This window comes from Schistocerca gregaria, chromosome 7, assembly GCF_023897955.1.
Source record: "Schistocerca gregaria isolate iqSchGreg1 chromosome 7, iqSchGreg1.2, whole genome shotgun sequence".
In the NCBI taxonomy this organism is placed as follows: domain Eukaryota; kingdom Metazoa; phylum Arthropoda; class Insecta; order Orthoptera; family Acrididae; genus Schistocerca; species Schistocerca gregaria.
Genome location: NC_064926.1, coordinates 438,848,342 through 438,871,290, shown reverse-complemented (window position 1 = coordinate 438,871,290; position 22,949 = coordinate 438,848,342). Strand labels below are relative to the sequence as shown.

General features: G+C 46.3%; 1 protein-coding gene and 1 non-coding gene across 2 annotated transcripts in view; one reads left to right on the top strand and one right to left on the bottom strand.

The window, feature by feature from the left end:
• LOC126282419 (A disintegrin and metalloproteinase with thrombospondin motifs 12-like) overlaps positions 1-22,949 on the bottom strand; it is a 1,083,163-nt gene that overhangs the window by 502,311 nt on the left and 557,903 nt on the right. The window lies entirely within an intron of this gene.
• Positions 6,164-6,238, top strand: Trnat-ugu (transfer RNA threonine (anticodon UGU)). The gene has a single exon. It is a non-coding gene; the product is annotated as a tRNA-Thr (tRNA).

Sequence of the window (22,949 nt, the reverse complement as noted above, 5' to 3'; positions counted from 1 at the left end):
GAGAAACATCGTCTAGTCAGTCTTCCTCGAACACACACACACACACACACACACACACACACACACACACACACACACACCGGTCGGAGGCATTCAGCACAAATAGTCTTGAAAGTACCACTCACATGAGCGCTATGAATTACTTCGCTTGGTAGTTTCGCATCAACATTTGTGCTCCATAAAACAGTGTTTATCCTCTGTGCGGTGGTAGCGCAGTTAACTGCATGTTCCGCGAGAAGAAACGAGAGCCAAATGGTTGTTGACTTAAGCTACGACATAAACATGAAAAGCACTTACTCCCAACATATTTTATTACGCGAATTAAATGTTGTTAATTTTACGTTAATACAAAAAGTATCACTTTTTTGAATCTCAGTCTCCTTTTATATCATTTATCGCGGTAAAGGTCGCAAAACACAAGTGCATTCTCATCAAATTAAAGAAGTAAAAATTCCTCTCATTTCGGCTACCTTAAGCGCTAGAACACAGATTTGTAAACTAGGTGTTACTGTTGAGCGTCAATGTCAAGGAAAGCACAAATATTAATATAAAAGTCTTTTATCTAGCAAGACATCAGGCATTCCCGAGCTAACAGGTACCAACCGCTATTCATTTCTCACAGCTAATAAGTTTTATTAGTATTACGTTGCAAGGATGTGCTATGGAAAGCAAAGTAACAAATTTAGTAGCTACAAGATGTGGCAACCGATTTGCTTTTGATGTAGAAGACGAAATCCTCCTCCGGAATAACACCCACTTTACCCGGTACATTGCAATCTTTGTTGCCAGGGAAGTGCAAAATAATCGTCTACACTCCTGTTACTTGACCGATTTATGAGGTGCGGCATAGCTGGTTCGTCAGACGCATGAAGTGAAAAACAAATACTTTTATTGAGCGTTGCTGTCGGGATTAGATCTCTTTTATTTATCCTGAATGCAGTTTACCCTAACGAATAATATTATCGAGTAACGCATCCAGTGACGGATTTTTCCTGGCGTGTTTATTTAAATACATTTTTATTTCTTTTCCTTTAATTAATATTATTGATGTTACTTAAAATATGTATGTCTGTATGTATGTAGATGTTGCACTTGTATATTTTCTGTTGTGTGAGACTGTGTTCAGAGAGATTAGTATCTATGTAAAATCCACATACGTAAAATGAGGGAGATGGCGCTACAGACTTACACTGTCCGCTTCTCTGAAGGCGGCACCGACATACTGGATGCCACAAAGCATTAGCAGACTACTATTAACGATTGATTCTTGTTCTCAATTTCTATCGTGGGTACGCAGCTGTTGTTTCAAATATTAAATGTTACAGCACATTCATAATTAACACAGTGTCAGTAAGGTATTTTAAGATGTTTTTCTGCTCTTAAATGCATGTCTAATCCAACAATACGAACCAGTTAACCCCGGAAATGTAACTTTGTTTTTGTTATACTTTTCGAACAAACAAGAAGAGAAGTATGTACTGTGAGAAGGTTGCTTTCATAATTCAGCATTTTCCTTAGTAACAAATGACGAAACTGATGTTCAGTTTCTGTCCTCTTCCCGAAAGAATTGAGAATAGGTTTCACTATCTTTGATCGATGTACAGTCTTACAGTCTCACAGGGTTCATCCAAGAGAGCTTTCAGGCTTTCAGAGTTGAACTGATAGTAAATCTAAATTCAAATGACGAAACTGAAACCTCTACAGCAAAAGTTCTTAGCGCTGGCAAAATTCATGTATATGAACTAAAATAAAGCTTGAACGAGACCAGTCACGAATGAAATGTGATTCCTTTACCCTTTAGACTATATTCAGAATAATCATTACTTCTGGAAATGGTACAAGCTAACAGTTTTGACCAAACCACTTCCCTCATAAGCTACTGTTTGGGACAACTAACATAGCTGGCGTCGGCTTCAAGTTTGCAACGCCATGACATCTCTCATTATTATACCGTTAAGGTAAATTCAAAAGAAGGGGCAATTGAAGGAGGGTGGTGGGAGACAGAGGGTGAGGGTGAGGGAGGGGGAGGGGGAGAGGGAGAGGGAGGGGGAAAGGGAGGGGGAGAGGGACGGGGCGAGGGAGAGAGAAAGAGAAAGAGAGAGAGAGAGAGAGAGAGAAACAGCGTGTGTTTTTCTTGACATCTAACTTAAGGATTTGAGCGACTAAAAGGCTAACTGTTAGTGGAAAAGTAGAGTAAAGACCGTGTGAATCCAAGTGATTAAGGTCATTTATGAACATAGAGGAGTTGATTTGTGAGCTATAAATAATGAAAGAATGTGTCCTACTGCATTACGCCGAAGAATGGTTGATTACTTAACAGTCCTTTTGTCAAGGTATAGCACATAGTTGCTTTAAGTGTACTTTCTGTTTTCTTAAGGAGCGCGCCCTACAATTATACATCCAGCGTTGCAATCTAATATGACTGGAAATAGATGGTTCAAATGGCTCTGAGCACTATGGGACTCAAATGCTGTGGTCATCAGTCCCCTAGAACGTAGAACTACTTAAACTTAACTAACCTAAGGACATCACACACATCCATGCCCGAGGCAGGATTCGAACCTGCGACCGTAGCAGTAACACGGTTCCGGACTGCGCGCCTAGAACCGCGAGACCACCGCGGCCGGCGACCGGAAATAGACTACAGCGAATAAATCGGAAGTATTAGTGCCACCTGGACATTCCTTATCATATTGCTCCGAGTTCATTTGTACTTGTCAGAAAATCTGTTTAGTTCAGTGATCATTTTAGTGCATAATCGCGTAAAATCAAGAGAGACACCATGCCATCTCACCAATTTCAGCGAAGGCATAGATTACAGCAGCACCTGCCGTCATCATGCGCAACGAGATAGGAGAGCCTTCTTTGCATACATCTTTAGGCATCGAAAACATTGTCAGCAAAAGTGAGCAAAATAAAAAGTCGCGTGTCGAAAACAAGAACTAACATAGAGATTAAAGACTGTCTTCTCTTATGTAACAAATATAAAATTATTCATCTAGAAGCAAATTTTCAAGCGAAATTAGCTACAGGACTCATATATTTATTGGTTTTTGCAGAAGCACAGGCATTTTGAGAATAGCCTGCCTTAATTCAGAAGTCCCTGACATTCCAAAGGGGCATTACTCAACGTAGAGGAGCAGGGAATAACTCATTTTAAAAAAATTTAAAATTTTTAACATACACGATACCTTGTAGTGAGATATGTAAAAAAATAAAATTTTTGGAACCAGTATTACGAGAACTTATTCTAGGCATGCAAAATAAATATTTTAGTTAAAGAGAAACTATCGTATTTTATAAGTTATAGAAGCGTCATACGTTTAAAGCTGTTTTGCTGCCGGAGTAAAGTAACGGGAGAAAGTTAGTAAGGAACTAATAGAAAGTAAAAATACTAATACAGCTATAGGCTCCGCGGGTGATTAATATTTCACCCGAAGATTATGGGTGGATTTCAGGTGCCCACATTAGATATCACTATTATGGAAGATCTGCAGTGGAGTCTAGTCACACTCGCGATGTCAGCTGGCAATAAGATGCTGCAGCAATAAACTCACGGCACTGTTGGCACGTGAACAGCCTGCCTAATGGAAGCTCCGTGTCTGTGGGCTTCCCCAGTCTGCGAATCATAAAACACGTTACATTCAAATAATGGAAGTCGCCTTCGAATTTGTGCTTTAGTACATGTTGCGTAGTTCACATTTATTATAAAAGGACTGTGAGCCAGTACTGAAGCTGAAAGTTTTCGATCTCTGTCTTAACGTTCGTAAGCCGTAGTATCAAGAAAAAGCACAAAATAAAATCTTAAATCAGGGGGAAATCGAAACCACTTTCTCTTGGCAGTGAACAAAGCTATAATCACACAAGTCGAACGAGTGCAATGCTCATTCCCTTCTCTGAATTGTCAAGTAACTGATCGTCGGGTCTGTCTGCTGCGCACAACGAAAACTTCTACGCAGGGAAATGGACAACTTAGCAATTCAGTAGGTATACTTAGTATTTGTGGGTCGCCTGACAGTCGGGAAAATTATGGGACAGTAAATGATTATGAAACCTAAGTGAAGAAGGAGTAACAGATATTTATTTGCTCTTAATGACTGACGTAACTCGTATAAAAATAACATAGAAGACAGTCCTCTAAAAGCTAAAACAGAGTTACAAAATGACATGAATCAAATGGAAAATGTCATGTGGACAACTCACGAATTCTAAATTAAAGAGACAACACCAGGCCACGAGGTATATCGTATGAAGCAACACAAACTGCCTGGCATAGTAAGAAGCGAGTTTCCCAAGGTAAGGATCGTGCTAACGCAACTGCGACACTTACACTTCCCCAAAAATCAACTACCGTGCACTGATCAGCACCAGATGGTAGCCGGGAGACGAACCACAAAATCTTAGTTCTGAACTATCAATTGCCGACTTAAAGTAAAATAGAACTCTCCATGGAGAGGACGACTCACTGTTGTTACCAATGTGATAAACGAGACGATCGCTTACTTTATGAAAAGACAGGGGAGCGCAGCAGAAACTTTACGGGTACAAAACGCGCGATGATTAAGATGAGGTAGATACTCCTCTGGAGCAATGTCGCCTCTACTGATCAGTTTGGTTCAAATGGCTCTGAGCACTATGGGACTTAACATCTGAGTTCATCGGTCCCCTAGAACCTAGAACTACTTAAACCTAACTAACCTAAGGACATGACACACAACCATGCTCGAGGCAGGATTCGAACCTGCAACCGTAGTAGTCGCCCGGTTAAAGACTGAGGCGCCTGGAACCACTCGGCCACAGCGGCCGGCTACTGGTTAGCCTTTCCGTGCCAAGTACAGTGGTAGGGGAATTCCTCCGCTTTGCTACTCGAAAATTTTGGACTGATGGGACTTTCCCGTGCTGGCACCATGGCGCCAAACGTCCCATGCATTCATACATACAGAAAAAGCAAAAATGTCATGCTCAATTACTCTCTGTGTGGGGTGTCGCATTGTCCTGCTGGAATTGCCCAAGTCCGTCGGAATGCACAATGGACATGAATGGATCCAGGTGATCATGCAGGATGCTTAGGAACGTGTTACATGTCAGAGTCGTATCGAGAGATATCAGGGGTCCCATACCACTCCAACTGCACACGCCCCACACCATTACAGAGCCCCTGCAAGCTAGAACAGTTCCCTGCTGACATGCAGGGTCCATGGACTCATGAGGTTGTCTCCATACCCGTACACGTCCATCCGTTGGATACAATTTGAAACGAGACTCGGCCGACCAGGCAACATGTTTCCAGTCATGAACAGTCCAATATCGGTGTTGACGGACCCAGGCGAGGCGTAAAGCTTTCAGTGGTGCAGTCATCAAGGGTACACGAGTGGGCCTTCGGCTCCGAAAGCCCATATCGATAATGTTACGTTGAATGGTTCGGACGCTGACACTTTTTGATAGCGCAGCAATGAAACCTGCAGCAATTTGCGGAAGGACCGCACTTCTGTCACGTTGAACGATCCTCTTCAGTCGTCTTTGGTCCCTTTCTTCCAGGATCTTTTCACGGGATTGCAGATACTCGCGGTAAACACATGAGATTATGAAATTGAAATGAAATTAAAACCCTTAGCTGCTTACAGGCGTTGACATACGTCAACGGTGACAGATGAAAATGTGTGCCCCGACCGGGTCTCGAACCCGGGGTCTCCTGCTTTTATGGCAGACGCTCTACCCATCTGAGGCACCGAGGACACAGAGGATAGCGCGACTGCAGGGATTTATCTCTGGCACGCCTCCCGCGAAACCCACATTCTCAACCTATTGTCCAGCACTACATTCGTAGTGCCACCGCCCATTATACTCATTCCTCGGTGCGCGTTGCCGATTCTGTTCCTTCGGACATGTCCGAAAGAACAGATACCATCTACCATCTTAGTATATATATATATATATATATATATATATATATATATATATATATATATATATATATAGTTAGGGCTTCTTCTACGCGGATGCACAAACAGTGCCCGAACTCTTACGGGAATCGGCAACGCGCCGCGAGTAATGAGTATAATGGGCGGGGCACTATGAATGTAGTGCAGGACGATAAGTTGAGAAGGTGGGTTTCGCGGGAGGCGTGCCGGAGATAAATTCCTGCAGTCGCACTATCCTCTGTGCCCTCGGTGGCTCAGATGCGTAGAGCGTCTGCCATGTAAGCAGGAGATCCCGGGTTCGAGTCCCGGTCGGGGCACACATTTTCATCTGTCCCCGTTGACGTACGTCAACACCTGTAATCAGCTAAGGGTTTTCATTTCATTGTAATTTCATTCTAAAGATCTGCATGGTCACAGATGGAATCTGTTCTTTCGGCCATGTCCGAAAGAACAAAAATGGTTCAAATGGCTCTGAGCACTATGGGACTATGGGACTGAGGTCATCAGTGCCCTAGAACTTAGAACTACTTAAACCTAAATATCCTAAGGACATCACACACATCCATGCCCCAGGCAGGATTCGAACCTGCGACCGTAGCAGTCCCGTGGGTCCGGACTGAAGCGGTTAGAAACGCACGGCCACCGCGGCCGGCCCGAAAGAACTGATACCATCTTAGTATATACGTGAGATGATCGTACGGGAAAATCCCCACTTCATCGCTACCTCGGAGATGCTGTATCCCATCGCTCGTGCAGCGACTATAGCCACGTTCAAACTCACTTAAATCTTGATAAGCTGCCGTTGTAGGAGCAGTAACCGATCTAACAACTGCACCATACACTTGCCTTATATGGACGTTACCGCCCGCAGTGTCTGTTTACATATCGCTGTGTTTGAATACCCAGTTTCTGTGGCGCTGCGGTGTATAAGCACAATAATAAAAATTACGTTATTCGCAAGCCATTCTGGTAATGCGATTTTAATGGCCAGTTATATAACTGACCTCTAGCGTTTCGTTTACAGCATTGATGCTACAGACGCCACGTTGGGAGCACGATTACACTAATGGGACTCGTGATTCAGAAGAATATGACCCAGAAGAAGGACGGAAATGTTGTGCCGGGGCGATACGCGGGCCCTCCGACTGAGGGCGGCTCGACACCGGTGCTAGTGGCAGCGGGAGGACCGACTCGAGTGCCACACGGCCCGGACGGTAATGGAGGCGGAGAGGTTTTAAATTCTGTGCGCCTATCTGAGCCGGCCAACACGCCAGTAAATTGGCTGCGGGCCCTTTCATTGTGGGACAGATGCAAGAGCAAAAGGAAGCTGCCGGGAAGAGCCTGGGAGCCGGCCCCGCGCGTTGAGGGGGGCGGCGGTGTTTTGTAAACACGCGGCGAGCCCCGGCGTGGGGACACAGCCGGCCCGGCGCGGGGTCGCTGCTCCCATCTGAATACAGCGCGGGGCTGTGGCCGCGGGCGTCGATAGGCATCTCGCCTTAATTGGGGCAGCATTAGCATACTAAATGCGCGCCGCCCGCCGGTGGTCCCCGCAAAACAAAGACACCTGCGACACTGGCCGCTGGCCGCGGCACGCTAGGAATGCCGGCCACTAAAGCGGGCCGCTCCCGGAGCCTCGCTCCCACAGGACTCAGGCGCCGCACTTCGGCGGGAGCGCCGTACCCCCCAGAGCCGAGCCGCTGCTGAAAGTAGTGACATCTTGTTGGACGCTAAAACTGGATACGTGTACAGCAGTTTTCCTTGCCAATTTATTTATTTATCTACTCCATTTACTTTAATTACACTGCCGGGAAAAAATTAGTACATCTGGAAAGACAACATCGATGTTCTTACGATAACGTCATATGGCACATGGAGAATAGTACACTACTGACCATTAAAATTGCTACAGCAAAAAGATGACTTGCTACAGGCGAGAAATTTAACCGACAGGAAGAAGATGCTGTGAACTGCAAATGATTAGCTTTTCAGAGCATTCACACGAGGTCGGCGCCGGTGGCGACACCTATAACGAGCTGACATGAGGAACGTTTCCAAACGATTTCTCATACACAAACAGCAGTTGACCGGCGTTGTCTATTGAAACATTGTTGTGATGCCTCGTGTAAGGAGGATAAATGCTTACCAGCACGATTCCGACTTTGATAAAGGTCGGATTGTAGCCTATCGCGATTGCGGTTTATCGTATTGCGACATTGCTGCTCGCGTTGGTCGAGATCCAATGACTGTTAGCAGAATATGGAATCGGTGGGTTCAGGAGGGTAATACGGAACACCGTACGGGATCCCAACGGACTCGTATCACTAGCAGTGGAGATGACAGGCGTCTCATCCGCAATGGTGAAACGGATAGTGCAGCCACCTCTGGATCCTTGAATCAACAGATGGGGAAGTTTGCAAGACGACAACCATATGCACGAACAGTTCGACGACGTTTGCAGCAGCATGGACGATCAGCTCGGAGACCATGGCTGCGGTTACCCTTGACGCTGCATCACAGACAGGAGCGCCTGCGATGGTGTAGTCAACGACGAACCTGGAGTGAACGAATGGCAAAACGTCATTTTTTCGGATGAATCCAGGTTATGTTTACAGTCGCATCCGTGTTTGGCGACATCGCGGTGAACGCAGATTGGAAGCGTGTATTCGTCATCGCCATACTGGCGTATTATCCGGCATGATGGTATGTGGTACCATTCGTTACATGTCTCGGTCACCTCTTGTTCGCATTGACGGCACTTTGAACAGTGGACGTTACATTTCAGATGTGTTACGACCCGTGGCTCTACCCTTCATTCGATACCTGCGAAACCTTACATTTCAGCAGGATAATGGTACGCGCCTTTCTGGATATAGAAAATATTCGACTGCTGCCCTGGCCAGCACAGTCTCCAGATCTATCAACAATTGAAAACGTCTGGTCAATGGTGGCCGAGCAACTATCTCGTCTCAATACGCCAGTCATACCTCTTTATGAACTGTGGTATCGTGTTGAAGCTGCATGGGCGGCTAGCTGTACCTGTACACACCATCCAAGCTCTGTTTGACTCAATGCCCAGGCGTATCAAGGCCGTTATTATAGCCAGAGATGGTTGTTCTGGGTACTGCATGCAGCAGCTTGGACGATCAGCTCGGAGACCATGGCTGCGATTACCTTTGACGTTGCATCACAGACAGGAGCACCTGCGATGGTGTACTCAAGGACGAACCAAGAGTAGAGACCGGCGTATTGTGACGATTAGTTTCTGGGCCACCATTGACCAGATGTTTTCAGTTGGTGAGAGATCTGGAGTATGTGCTGGCCAGGGCAGCAGTCGAACATTTTCTGTATCCACAAAGGCTCGTACAGGACCTGCAACATGCAGGATCTATGCATCCAGAGTGCGTGAAAATGTAATCACATGTCAGTACTAGTATAATACATTAGTCCAATGAATACCCGTTTATCATCTGCATTTCTTCTTGGTGTTGCACTTTTAATGGCCAGTAGTGTAGATATACTTGTAATAGTTTCAACGCTGTGCGTGGCATAACTACCAGAGCGCCATATGTGTCTATCCTTTAATAGGAAATGCTCATAGCCAGAAGGCTGACTGTAGTAAAAACGTGTGATGCAAGGGGTCAAATTGTGGTCTTCCGAGTAGTGAACGGTCCTTTCGGAGAATTGCCACACAAGTCCGACGTGCTGCGTCAGATGTGCAACTATGCTGGTATCAGTGGTCACGTGAACATTCTCACACTGTAGACGTGGTTCTGGATGTCCACACAGCAAAGATGTCAGCCAGGATCATCGTATTGTAAAGGCAGCAGTAGCAGATCGCACAGCTACCTCAGCACACATAAGAGGGCCTGTGAGACACCAACTGCTGCGAACCAGTTATTAGCGGTGGGACTACGGACATGCAGACGTCTAGCCCGTTTTCCATTCAAGCCGTTTTCCATTCGACCGGTGACGTTAGAGGATCACTTGCAAGAGTGAATGGCGCTCCCTGGTTTTCAGCGATGAAAGCAAAGTCTGCATGCACACAAGTGATGCCTGTTCACGAGTAGGATGTAAACATCGTGAGCGCTGTCTCGTAGAGTGCATTTCTCCAAGATACACTGGCGCAACACCAGGCCTTAAGTTGGATAGGCTACAATTCTTGTTCACCTTCAATGTTTCTGGAGGGGACGCTAACAGCGCTCGATATATGCAGAACGTCGTTAGGCCTGTTCTTTTGCTGTCAAGACTACCCACTGCCTGTGGAACTTAATATACTGTGCAAGATGTACAGCAACTTTCCTGGCTAGCATTGGGGCTGCGCGGTTCCTGCGTCCCTTTTCGACGAACCTGCACCTACCTGTGAACATTGTCTCAGCAGATCATCAGTAGGGAAGCCTAGCGAAACTTCGACGTGAACCAGGCTGCAATTAAAGTCACTAATCTACGTTTCGGGAGAAAGTTTTCACACGAAATGAAAGGTTGGAAAATTTGTCCTTAATTAATATATTCTGAACAAGTATCACTGCCAAGCCCGTGCTAGTCTTAACACAGACATTCAAAATCCCTTTCCCTCACGTTAGCAAGTTTATGGTGTTGCATTTCCCGAAAACGTAATAGCTACAAAAATACGGATTGTTATTGATTGAGAATGTTCGGCAAATATTAAGTCTGTCGGTACCTAATGCATTCGCAGTTTTTAGCCTCCGACCTACTCAATACGCCACGTGGAATTTATGTCTTTTCTCTTCACAAAATACGCTTAAAAATTCCGAAATTTCTACACACCCATTCGAATAATTATACAGTCACCTTACAACACTTTTGATGTATGAAACACTGTTAGATCCGGCAACTTATCATTTCCATCGGAACTACTACTACACACATCCGAACTGTCTCATCGCTAGGCTCCGACTCCTCTCTAGAATACTCTAAGTCTTCTCTACCAGCAGAGACAGGCGAGAGAAGAATATTGCTTTACCATTGGTCAGTTTACTCAACAGCCAATAGCGAAACAACATTCTCCCGCGTCAATCCGCACTTTTCATCAATAACCAATCGCAAAATACTAAACATAACGACTGCACTTTTTACCGACGTAATTATCTAATATGCTGAAATTTTGTTTATGCATAAAGTTATTCACTATTGTTATTTATACCTGATTTAACTTTCCCTTTACCAGCCTTTGGCTGTGATACTGAGACGAGAATATTGTATTACTCGAATGGCTGAGTAGTTGTATGCTCCAGACTATATTGGTTTGGGCTTAAGGCATGTACTCTAAACGATTCCATTATGGCAAGTGTGGAAAGGCTCCCATCCTTCCGGTAGCGTATTGCAGTATCGACTGTTAGTATACTGTGCCCAAATGGCGTTGCTTAGCAATATAAAATGACCAGGGGACGATCATAAATCGTGTTATGTCAGTGTAACTATTGTCTTTCAATAAAACTGTCATTTCTGTTCGTCTCACTGCACATTTCTATCAGTTACCTTCTGTACTGTACTGTTGCAGTTCTTTATATGTATGGTCAAAGTTTAATCGTGCTACATTACTTGGCAGTCACAGATAATGCGAACGTTACTTTCGTCTTTAAGTTTAGCACGACGGTACCTATAATCTGAGCAGAGACGAATTGGGAATCAACGCTCCATATGTGCAAATCGCCCAATTTGAAAATGATCTACATCTACATCCTCAAGACTGGAAAGTAACACAGGTCACACCAATATTCAAGAAAGGAAACAGGAGTAACCCACTGAATTACAGACCCATATCACTGACCTCAGTTTGCAGTGGGATTTTGGAGCATGTACTGTACTCTAACATTATGAATCACTTCGAAGAAAATGACTTATTGATACATAACCAACACGGATTCAGAAAATATCGTTCTTGTGCAACACAGCTAGCTCTTTATTCCCATGAAGTAATGAGTGCTGTCAACAGGGGATCTCACACCGATTCCATACTTCTAGATTTCCGGAAGGCTTTTGCTACCGTTCCTCACAAGCGGCTATTAATTGCGTGCATATGGAATATCGTCTCCGTTGTGTGACTGGATTCGTGATTTCCTCTCACAGAGGTCCCAGTTCGTAGTGATAGACGGTAAATCGTAGAGTAGAACAGAAGTGATCTCTGGCGTTGCGCAAGGTAGTGTCATAGGCCGTCTGCTGTTTCTGAGTTACATAAATGATCTAGGTGGTAATCTGAGGAGCCCCCTTAGATTGTTTGCAGATGATGCTGTAATTTACCGTCTAGTGGAGTCATCAGACCATCAATTCAAACTAGAAAATGATTAGAGAGAATTTCTTTATGGTGCGAACATGGCAATTGGCACTAAACGAAGAAAAGTGCGCGATCATCGATATGGGTACTAAAAGAAAACCGATAAATTTAGGGTATACGATAAATTGCACAAATATAAGGGCTGCCGCTGGGAAAGCGGTCTGCGTGGCGTCACCTGGGGGAGGTGTGTTGCCTTCCGAAACTGGGTTAAAACCGCCAGGAGACCCTCTGATTCCTGGAAATCCTCAGACACGTCTGAAGTGCTCTTGGCTCAGAGGAACCTGAGTGGGGCGGGGACCGCAATGTCCTATCCCGTGGCCTTGACGTGGCCCTGGCGCTCAGTAGCTCCGTCGAAAGGAGTGAAGCTAACACGGGAAGGGCCGTCCATGCATGACGTTAAAAGGCTAGCCCTTAACTGGGTGCAATCCTCACGGTCTGCACTGGCCCACCGTGAACTAGCAAAAGCGGTGGGTGAGACGTGGTCGGTCATGATCCCCCGGTACGTGTGGAGACCCCCATGGGGAACGTAACTCGGGCTTGAGTGCCGCACCGTCTCGATGATGTCGAACTCCACAATATAAGACCCAGTCATGTCTATCTCTGGGCTGTGGATTCGTGAGGGTTGTCGTGTGTCAAGGAAGGACGTTAAACTCCCGTCATGGTAGGACGTAAAACGCCCCCAACCCAGGCGAAAGCAAAGGGTGCATGGCGCAGGGGTAGCTGCGTTACGGGAGACACTCCACCTGTCTCCCTTGAGTTGAGCCCGGTGGTCGGGCGAGGGTATGAGGGTGAGCCTCACGGCTTTCCTGGGGCCCTGCAGTCCGGCTGCCGACGTTCCTCACGTCCTGGACGACGTTAAATGTCTCCCAACCCAAGGCGAAAGCAAAGGGTGCATGGCGCAGGGGAAGCTGCGCAAGAGGCACACAACATCTGTCCCTGGGGAGGGGAGGGTCGAGTGGGGCTGCTCGGGGGTGGGTGATGGCGCCTTGGCGACTCCCCACCACTGGGTAGCTTCTGCTCCCCTCCCCTCCCCTATTTTTACGCAGGGCACAGACCATCAGGTGCCCCGCATGCTGGCGACCTCTTTTGTCGGCGTGGGACCTCGGCGCGATTCGGCAAGGGTGCTTCGCCGCGCCTCTGGGTAACCGAGGCGTGGTCCGCCAAACCCAGATGGTGGTGACATCGTCTGGGCCAGGTTAGCTGGGTCCAGACCGCCGAAAGACTGGGTGACCGGCCCGCCACCTGAGTAGGAGCGGGTCCTTGGCCGAAAGGTGGAAGCTCGGGCGAGTAGGCGGCGAAGGGCGAGAAGTGCATCCGCTTCTCCGGAGTGCGGGGTGCACTTGCCGGTGATCGCTGGGTGAAATCGTCGATGAGGAGGCCGCTGAAGAGGACCAGTGCGTTGGAAACGGTGCGCTGAACCTGACAGCTCAGGAATGCTCTTGACCTAGGGGCGAGGTTGGTGAGCGAGCTGCAATCTTAGTCCCCCCCCATGCCAGAGGAACCGGTCCGGGGAAAGAGACGGGTTCCCAACCCCTTTTTTTCGCTTGTCAAATAATGATGATGGCTACAAACGAGACAAGCGATTTGAGTGCGCCTGCGAGGCTTTCGACGCTAGCTGATCCCTCGCCACAGGAAGGCCTGGGTCAGGCAATGGTAGAATGCAGCATGGAAAGGCATCTCAGATTAAGCCAGTTCCTGGACCATAACGTAAAGAACGGTAAAATTAGTCAAACCGCGGTACAGGCATTGAAAAACGAGTTGGCGGCATGGGCAATAGCCAACGCCAAACTCGAAGGACGACTAGAGGAGCTCGAAAGAGAGAATGAAAGGCTCCGGAAACAGCCTGCTAGGACATGGGCCGGGGTCGCGGCGCAAGCTGCACCCAAGGCTCCCACAACTAGAGAAACTATCGTCAAAGTGTCCAAGCGGCCGGAAACAGCGGTCTTTTTGAGACCAATGCCTGGCCAGAACATAAAGAAGGTCCAAGAAGTCTTCGCGACTTCAGTCAACCCAGTTAAGGACAAAATTAAAATTAACAGGATTAAGGCTACAAAGAATGTAGTGATTGTCGACGTTGCCACTGAGGAGGACAAGAACAAGCTTTTGGCGAATCAACAGCTATGTAAGGCAGTCAGATGTGAACCCCCCCGTAAGAAGAACCCCTTGGTCATTCTTTATGATGTGCCAAAGTCCATAACGGACGAGGACCTGTGTAAGACGATCTATGAGCAAAACTTTGACTCAGAAGGCAACATGGAAACTTTCCTAAAAGACTTTAAACTTAGGTTTAAAACTGGGCCTAAGGATAAAGATACAGTCCACCACGTAGCAGAAGTCACAGGATCCCTATGGAGGAAATTGACAGCTATGGGCAGGGTATACATAGGTTTTCACTCTGTTAATGTCAAGGACTACCTTGTTGTCCCCCGGTGTCAGAACTGTGGGGATATTGATCACATACACAAATACTGTAGTAGGAAACCTGCTTGCTCCAGATGCGGAGAGGAGGAACATATGAGGAAGGAATGTAAGAAGTCCGTGGTGTGCATTCCCTGCACACGGAGAGGAAAGAAAACCTGTGGTATGGCAGGAAGAAACTGCCCGACCTACAAACTGCTAGAGCAGAGACTCATATCCCGAATTGACTATGGCTGATGCTAGTAACATAAGAAGGACGAACATCAAAAGGAAGTCTCCCAGCAAAAGAAAAAGGGACGCTGAAAGGGCAGAAAGGTTTAATAAATTTTTGAAGTCTCTAAAACAAATGCAAGAACGAAAAGCAACGATGATTGACTTCAGTACACAAACTGACTCTGATCCGAGATTCGAAGAGATAAGAGAAATAATGCACGAAATAAAAGAAATTGAGGTAATTGTAGACGACTTCTGGGCTGCTAGTGAGTCTCCACCCTCAACATCTCCAGCTCCTCACTCAAAATTAAACCCTGAAGCTGAAACTTTCGTCTCAAAGCTTGAATTAAAAGGGACACAGGAAGTAAAAATGGTTGATCTTTGTATTCAAACAGAACCTGAAGAAGAAAATGAGGAGCATGACGGAAAAGCAGTTAACCCAGGCTCACAGCCTCAATCTTTACCCAGAAGGAACAGCTCTGCTCCTGTCCCAGGGAGTCTTCCAACTTTTACCCTGCAAGACAGCACAGTCACAAGCACCACTACGAGCACAAGTATGGCACAGCTGCAAGACGATAAACCGGCTGTAGGAGCGGACCCAAGACGGATCTATCCCAACTTGGAGTTCGCGATGCAGCTATCGCGTCTGGAGCAACCAGCGATCCTCACTACAGCTTTGAGGCACGTCGTACGCGTAGGTCATGAACATGGCAGAATGGTCACCTTCACGGCGATGGAGGCTGTAGATAGAATACAGCTGAAGTCAGTGAATCTTCCCACTGATTTCGGAGCCCTGCGTGACCTGGTGAAGAAAGTATTTGAGAGAAGAGGTGAAGAATTCAAGCTGGACGAAATTTATGCACAGGCTGTCCTAGCTAATGGTAGAGTAGCATTCGACTTTAACAAATCATGGCCTGAATGTTACTTTCACACTTATTTTCCTTAATGACAACCCTAAATTCAATCACGGTAGGGCAGCTAAACACTCATAATAGTCGGTTGGTCATGCAGGAACTCCGAAAAGTAGTGGAGGAGAGGAGACTAGATGTACTCTGTCTACAGGAGCCATACTACTGGGCCGGGCAAATATCATTCATGTCGAAAACATGGCAAACCATCTTTACAGGAGAGGAGCCAAGGGCGTTAATAGTAATAACAAATAAGGCCCTCAGAGCCACAAAAATAGCGCAACTCTCTGATTGCCACTGTAACGTCATCGAGTTGCAGTCACCCGCCGGGATATTATATATTGTTAATATGTACTTTCAGTACGGGGGAAATTTCGAACATTTCATAGAACATCTCTCTAGGGTAATGATGGCGTTACGTGGGCGTAAGGTAATAGTCACAGCAGACATGAACGCGAAATCCCCCCTATGGCACAGCGGCACCAGGGACGAAAATGGTGAAAGGGCAGAGGAAGCAATAATGGCGTCACAGCTGGTGGTAGTAAATAAAGCAGGGAACCCCCCCACCTATGCGGGAGGAGGGGGACAAGGCACCAACATCGATGTGACGTTAGCATCACCGAATGCTATAAACCTCATCCACAGCTGGAATGTGATAGAGCACGCTACCACAAGCGATCACAACTTGATTACTTTTTGCATAGGAGATGAAGAGTGCCGCTGGGACCTGGGGTGGGAGATTCAATATAACTTTCACAAGACAAATTGGGAATGCCTGGCTCAGGAGTGTGACGTTCCTCCGTTGCCTGAGGGTGGCCTGGATGTCGACAGGTACGCCGAAGAACTGGTAGGCTCCATCGTTAGGGCGGTAAAGGTCGCCGTGCCAACCAGGAGGAGGGCCGTGGCGGCCTCACCATCACCATGGACTGCCGAACTGGAAGGTATGCGTCGGTCTGTTAGACGGGCGAGGAGGTACTACCAGCGAAGTGCCGTCTGGCAAGAGAAGCAATACTGGCTGCAGCGCTACAGAGATGAGAAAGAAAATTTTCAAAGGGAATTAAAGGAAGTAAGAACAAGGAGTTGGGAGAAGTATGTGCTAAATCAGCTCGATACCGATCCCTGGGGAATACCCTACAAACTCGTAAGGGAAAAGGTTAAATCCCCCGCGGTTCTCTCGACCATCCGAGATGGAGACCGAGTGACAGAGTCGTGGAAGGAAACTGCTGAAGTTCTCCTGCGCACTCTGCTACCGGACGATGATGAACATGATGATGATGACTCTCAAAGGCAAATCCGCAGGGAGGATTCTCTAGAATATACCAATAATACTAGAGTGTACCCTTTCTCTGAAGCAGAAGTCGCAGCACATATCAAATCATTAAAGAAGGGGAAGGCGCCAGGACCGGACGGCATTGTAGCAGAGGTGGTACAGTTCCTCGCCCCACAGCTGGTGGCTCCTCTGACGCGGCTCTTCAATGAGTGTCTCACAGCTGGGAAATTTCCGAGAGTATGGAAGACTGCAAATGTAGTAATCATACAAAAAGGAAAGGACAAGGACCCTATGGATCCCAAATCCTATAGACCTATATGCCTGTTAGACACCATGGGGAAGCTGCTGGAGAGGCTGCTGGCGGACAGACTGACCGCACATAGGATGCTGCGTGGAATCAGTGACAGGCAGTTCGGCTTTAGGCCGGGGCGATCAGCGTCTGACGCAATCGCCCTGGCGGCTGAGGTCTGTGGCTCATCCACGCACAAGTATGTCGTAGGCATCATGGTGGACATCAGTGGCGCCTTTGACAACCTCTGGTGGCCCTCGCTCTTCTCACGTTTGCGTGAGATGGAGTGTCCAGGGCCCCTGTATGGCTGTCTGAGGAGCTATTGCATGGACAGGGAGGTCTGGCTATCATCGCCTAGCGAGAGAGTAAGTAAGACCTGTACGAAGGGGTGCCCCCAGGGATCGGTCCTGGGGCCACTCTTTTGGGACGTAAACATAGAGCCCCTGTTAGTCAGGTTACAACAATGTAGAGATGTGCTAGACGTGATAGCCTACGCTGACGACCTCCTCCTGCTGGTAGGTGGCCGTAGCCGAGAAGACTTAGAGCCAAAAGTGGAAAGGTCAATGCAAATTCTCCAGGAATGGTGCCGAGAGGCAAAAATGAGAATTGCACCACACAAATCAACATATCTTCTACTAAAAGGCAGTCTGATAAGAAATCCAACTGTCAGGATTGCGGGAGCCCCAGTTCTCCGGCGACGCGAAGCTAGGTATCTTGGAGTAATAATAGACGAAAAATGGAATTACGCGACGCACATAGAAATGATTGCACAGCGCGCGATAGAAATCCTTAATAACTTAATAAACATAGGACACAAAAGATTTCACTTACCCCCCCACCTAATAAAATTATATCATAATAGTATTCTGACTTCCTTAGTAGGGTATGCCAGCGGGGTCTGGGCACACAGGCTCACGAGGGTGGCGCCTGCCATGGCCGTGAGGAGGGTGCAGCGAAGTATGCTACTAAGATCTGCTGGGGCATACAGAACTACTCCTGGGGGGGCGTTGCTAGTTATTATGGGATTATGTCCCCTTGATATAAAAATTAGGGAGCAGGCAGCGTGGTATTGGGTAACAAAGGGGAAAGTTGAAAAGACTAGGGAAATCATGGGTGTGCAAGTAGGGGACAAATACGCAATCAAGAGAAGGGGGGAGGAACTATGGCAGAGTCAGTGGGAAGGGGAAGGAACTGGGAGACGAGTTTTTGAGCTACTTCCAGATGTTGCAGAAAGATTAAAAATGGGATACTTTCAGCCAAGTAGGGGTCTGCTGCACTTCCTGACAGGACATGGGCCATATCCGGCATACCTTTGCCGATTTGGTAAACAGGCGACACCAGCGTGTGACTGTGGTGCTCCGGAAGGAACTCCCGAACACGTCATCTACAACTGCACGTTGTATGATGGAGTGGCAAGTGAACTTAGAGCGCAACTTCCTAGCCAAGATACATATACCTTGCTGCGGCGTGCCGACACTTTCAGAGTCCTCAACAGTCTGGCAAATGAGATCTCGATGAAAGTCATGAGGGACTTTATTAGGGCAAGGAACTAATCAAGTACCAAACCGAACTTGACCGAGCTGCACCTGCACTACCGCCAGGCGCGGATCTGGCCAGCCATTTCATGGCTGGAATCCGCCGCGTCTTCGGACAAGGATGGCAGGTGCACTACCCGGAATTGGAATTATCGCACAACTATTTTTTGAGTAGAAAGTAGTTTAAGTAAGAACTAGAAATACTAACATACTAACAAGGTAGGGACTGCAGTGAAGTTAAAGTCGTAGCCAGCCCAGTGCCAGGGGCACGCCCACTGGGGTTAGCTCGGTGGGCAGGCTAAATAACAGTAGGTTTGTATGCATAACTTCTGGCACATACTGTAACACTGCAGATCACACTAGAATAGTCATGTAAGGTAGTCTAACAAGTAACTTATTAATCATGCCCGTAGTTAGTGCCACACAAGTAATACACTGCCAATTAGTAGTTTGTAATAAGGACCCACTAATTATTTGAGGTGGTGGGTTAATAGTATGGGAATAGTTTCTTGTATTTGACTTTTGTATCATACTTAGTTATATATTAAGATGTTGTATAATTAAATTAATGTTGTATTATTAATAAAGTTTTTTTTTTTTTTTTTTTTTAAAAAAAAAAAAAATACCTAGGAATTACAATTACGAGCAACTTAAATTGGAAAGATCACATAGATAATATTGTGAGGAAGGCGAAACAAAGACTGCGCTTTGTTGGCAGATCACTTAGAAGATGCGACAAACCTACTAAAGAGACAGCCTACATTACATTTGTCGGTCCTCTGCTGGAATATTGGTGCGCGGTGTGGGATCCTTACCAGGTAGGGTTGACGGAGGACATCGAAAAACTGCAAAGAAGGGCACCCCGTTTCGTGTTATCGCATAATAGGGGTGAGAGTGTCACTGATATGATACGCGAGTTGGGGTGGCAGTCGTTGAAACAAAGGAGGTTTTCTTTGGGGCGAGATTTATTTACGAAATTTCAAACACCAAATTTCTCTTCCGAAAGCGAAAATATTTTGTTGACACCCACCTACGTAGGGAGAAATGATCACCATAACAAAATAAGAGAAATCAGAGCTCGAACGGAAAGATTTAGGTGTTTATTTTTCCCTCGCGCCATTCTAGAGTGGAATGGTAGAGAGGTAGTATGAAAATGGTTCGATGAACCCTCTGCCAGGCACTTAAGTGTGAATTGATCGTCTGATGATTTTACTAGACGGTAAATTACAGCATCATCTGCAAACAATCTAAGGGGGCTGCTCAGATTACCACCTAGATCATTTATGTAATTCAGAAACAGCAGAGGGCCTATGACACTACCTTGCGCAATGCCAGATATCACTTCTGTTCTACTCGACGACTTATCGTCTATCACTACGAACTTTAACTTCTGTGAGAGGAAATCACGAATCCAGTCACACAACTGAGATGATACTCCATATGCACGCAATTAATAGTCGCTTGTTAGGATCGGTAACGAAAGCCTTCCGGAAATCTACGAGTATGGAATCGATCTGAGATCCCCTGTTGACAGCACTCATTACTTCTTGTGTTGCACAAGAACGATATTTTCTGAATCCATGTTGGTTACGTATCAATAAGTCATTTTCTTCGACGTGATTCATAATGTTCGAGTACAGTATATGCTCCAAAATCCTACTGCAAATTGAGGTTAGTGATATGGGTCTGTAATTCAATGGGTTACTCCTGTTTGCTTTCTTGAATATTGGTGTGACCTGTGCTAGTTTCTAGTCTTTAGGAAGAGACGTTTCGTCAAGTGAGCGGTTGTATATGATTGCTAAGAAAGGCGCTATTGTGTCTGCATACTCTGAGAGGAACCTGATTGGTATACAATCTGGACCGGAAGAGTTCCCTTTCTTACGTGATTTGAGTTATTTCGCAACACCAAAGATATCTACTTTTATGTCATTGACACCAACAGCTGTTTTGATTTCGAATTCTGGAATATTTACTTCGTCTTCTTTCGTGAAGGAATTACGGAAAACTGTATTTAGTAACTCCGCTTTAGTGACACCATTATCGGTAACATTTCCATCGCTATCGTGCAGTGATGGTATTGACTGTTTTTTGCCACTATTGTACTTTACATACGACCAGAATCTCTATGTGTTTTCTACCATATTTTGAAACAATGTTTCGTTGTAGAAACTATAAAAAGCAACTCGCATTGACGTTCGCACTAAATTTCGGCGGTTTTCACAGTGCATGGAAACGCGAGACAAACATGTGTCGTCCCTAACGCCAGTTAGATCTTTCTAGCGAGTGGTGCCGAAGGAACGAAGTCGAATTCAGAGAAGATAACAGTGGTCTACTTCAGCAGGACAACACTTGTATTACGTGACGTGTTACGAGTACAAGACAGGAGCCCTGCTGTCAAGTACTTGGGGGTCAAACTCGACCAACCTCCGTTTTTCCACAAGCATATATAGGAGACCTCCGAACCAAAACGATCGCGATGGCAAAGAAACTCATCCCTCCTTTCCGAGTAGAGAGCTGAAGGTCCGTACTAACTTTGACTGTACAAGAGTACAGTGCTATCACAGATGCTTTACGGCAGTACTGTATGGGGGCTTAGCGAGTGAAAGTAGTCTCAATGAAATGCAAATAGTAAAAATTAAATGTATTAGTTAGATTCTGAGAGGTAACAGGTACCCGACAGTCACAGACCTGCACTACGACTCCCACATGGATGTGTAAGAGTAGCAATTCAGAAACGATTAACGAACTTTTATTGTAAGATTGACCATCTCCTTCATGGGACCGGCAAACAACTGGGACACACAGACATAACGAATACACATTCCTCGCACCGATTCAAAGTTCCTGAGGTACGTACCCAGATGACGGAAAAAGTAACAGTAATTTTAGAACAATTTTGTTGGAGGTAGGCTTATGGATCGTGTTATTTCAAAAAGCCTTCTTTAAAGTCAAACAAAATTAACATAACCCTCTTCTGAAACACCCCCCCCCCCGAGGGGGGGGGGGGATTAACCATCCGAGTGATGATTCGGTCCATTGAGAATAAACACTTAAGCGACTTTGACGAAGGGCAAATTCTTGTGACTGGGCACCTGGGAACGAGCATCTCGGAAATGTCGAGGCTAGTGGGCTATTGGCGTGTTACTGTCGTGAGCATCAGTGGAAAGTCATTGGGGCTGGTGAATCCACACGTAGGCGACAGAGTGTTGCACGTCCACACCTTGACGTAGAATGCGGAGGTCGAAGAGCCGTCTGCTCGGTAGGGCAGGAGAGGTGGCAATCTGTGCCAGAGCTAAAGACAGATTACAACGCTGGTGCAGAAAACTCTCGTTCAGCCGAGATGATGGAATGTTGAGCTCTGCACCAGAATGTCTCAAAAACATCTAAATTAAGATTTAACAAGACTTGACACGATCTTAATTTTCTATGTAAAATTTAATTTTCTAGATCTCATCATTTATGCAATGATATGACTGGTTTCGAACGCTCAAGCAATCATCTTCAAATCATTAAAACATCGTTACAGTTACTAACTCTCACGTGTAATATAATCTCGTACTGAATCATTAAACCTCGGTATTTTATTGTACTACATGTGAAGAGTTAGTCACTCTAACGATATTTTAATGATCCTAATATAATTGCTTGAGCGATCGAAACCGGTCATATCATTTTCAAAAAGTGCGATCTAGCAATTCGCGACATTGCCTCGTCGCCACACTGAAGAAATAGCGTGGCGGGTGGCCTACCAGTTGACACCTGCAGCGGGTCAGAGGCTGCAGGTGATCGTTTGGCAAAGTTCAACGGACGGCGCCAGATGGCCCCTTCGGCGCGGAAGAGTCACGAGGCTAGGACGCGCGTGCACCACTGGCTTCATTGGAGAATTCCGCACTACATTAGACTTCTGCGAACACATAGCGCCGCCAGTGGGTATCCTTTATGCATTCGCCGCCAACGTATATAGTGCCACGCTGGCGGCTCCGCAAGCAGCTTCGTCGCAGTTAGCTTCCCGGTGATCCACCAAGGGGTTGTTCTGCTGGAAGTGCAGTATCTAACCGGTGTTTGTTTTCGGCCGAACTGATCGGCGGACTTGACTCAGGCTG